The sequence below is a fragment of the Nyctereutes procyonoides genome, unplaced genomic scaffold (assembly GCF_905146905.1).
Source record: "Nyctereutes procyonoides isolate TBG_1078 unplaced genomic scaffold, NYPRO_anot_genome, whole genome shotgun sequence".
Lineage (NCBI taxonomy): Eukaryota > Metazoa > Chordata > Mammalia > Carnivora > Canidae > Nyctereutes > Nyctereutes procyonoides.
This window is the reverse complement of record NW_026575046.1, coordinates 33,343,717-33,345,746: the sequence shown is the minus strand read 5'-3', so window position 1 is coordinate 33,345,746 and position 2,030 is coordinate 33,343,717. Positions and strand designations below refer to the sequence as shown.

Below are 2,030 nucleotides of genomic sequence, written 5' to 3'. Positions count from 1 at the left end.
GTATTTGTTCCAGAAAACATAAAAAAGATAATTCTACTGGTGACAACTAAGTACTAACATGTGAACTAGAAACAGAATACTATCTCTGAAGCTGAGATTCCTTACTCTAAGGAAAGGATGCATAGTAGATATGGATGTCCATCATACAGTTATTTATAGTGCTGGTAAAAAGTAGAAATTACCTGCAAGAGAAACAAAAGCAAAAATGAACTATTGGGACTTCATCAAGATTAAAAAGCTTTGTGGGGTTTTTTTTGTTTTTGTTGTTTGTTTGTTTGTTTTGGTGTTTTGGTTTTTTTTGTTGTTGGTTTTTTTTTTTGGCTTTATAGATTTATTTTCAAAGGGAAAAACAGACAATTTAAATACAAGTCTAAACAGAATTACTCTGTCAAAGACAGCAATAATGCCAAAACACGTTCTCACTTCCAGATATTCACCAGCATCTTCTGACTCCTCTCTCAGTGAAAAAAGGGGGTCTGATCTCTTACTCATGTATATCCTTCTTATCTGCAAGGTAATCTACAATTTCTTGTGGACACATTAACTTCTCCACATCTGTGTCAGGAATTTCAAACCCAAATTCATCCTCCATGGCCATGATAATCTCCACTTGGTCCAAACTGTCTAAGCCCAGGTCTTTCATAAAGTGGGAACTTAACCGAGAGCTTTTCTGGATCAATCTTGTCATAGAGTTTCAAGACATAAAGAACCCGGTTCTTGATCCCCTCTAACGTCAGAGGGGGTGCATTGCTATACTGACAGCACAGCTGTGTGCCTGGAACCTACGGGAGCACCGGGGCTGGCTGCAGAGCCCCAGGCCTCGTCCGGGCTCCCGCGGGGCACAGGGTGGTGCTGGGCGGCAGGGCCGCGGCCAGCATGGGAACCAGGGGCAGCGGCGCCAAGGCCGCAGGCGGTCGGTGGACACAAGCCAAAAGGACACGAGTCACCATGCCTGCGCCAACCCAGGATGCACCCAGGATGCTCCTTGGCACAGCAAAGGAAACAGTCAACAAAACTAAAAGCCAACCCAGAATGGAAGAAGATATTTGCAAATGACACATCAGATAAAGGGTTAGCATCCAAAATTTATAAAGAATTTATCAAACTCAACACCCCAAAAACAAATAATCCAGTCAAGAAATGGGCAGAAGATATGAACAGCCATTTCCCCAAAGACATACAAATGGCCAACAGTCACGTGAAAAAATGCCCCACATCACTGGGTATCAGGGAAATACAAACCAAAACCACAATAAGATAGCACCTCACTGGTCAGAATGGCTAAAATTAACAAGACAGGAAACAACAGATGTTGGCAATGACACAAAGGAAAGGAAACCCTTATATGCTGTTGGTAGGACAGCAAACTGGTGCAGTCACTCTGGAAAACAGTATGGAGTTTCCTCAAAAACTTAAAAATAGGGATCCCTGGGTGGCGCAGTGGTTTGGCGCCTGCCTTTGGCCCAGGGCGCGATCCTGGAGACCCGGGATCGAATCCCATGTCAGGCTCCCGGTGCATGGAGCCTGCTTCTCCCTCTGCCTGTGTCTCTCTGCCTCTCTCTCTCTCACTGTGTGCCTATCATAAATAAATAAAAAAAAAAAAATAAAAAATAAAAATAAAAAAAAAAAAAAACTTAAAAATAGAACTACCCTATGACCCAGCAATTGTACTACCAGGTATTTATCCAAAGGATACAAACATAGTGATTCGAAGGGGCACATGTACCCCAATGTTTATAGCAGCAATGCCCACAATAGCTAAACTATGGAAAGAGCCCAGATGTCCATCAACATATGAATGGATAAATAAGATGTGATATATAAATTGGTGTATATTATATAATATATATATATACAATACACACACACAATAGAATATTACTCAACCATCAAAAAGAATGAAATCTTACCATTTGCAATGACGTGGATGGAACTAGAGGGTATTATGCTAAGCGAAAAAGCCAGTCAGAGAAAGACAAATACCATATGATTTTACTCATATGAGGAATTTAGAAACAAAACAGATGAAC

General features: G+C 41.2%; 1 pseudogene; it reads right to left on the bottom strand.

The window, feature by feature from the left end:
* Window positions 1–352: 352 nt before the first annotated feature.
* On the bottom strand, window positions 353–950 carry LOC129509883 (acyl carrier protein, mitochondrial-like; annotated as a pseudogene).
* Window positions 951–2,030: the final 1,080 nt, after the last annotated feature.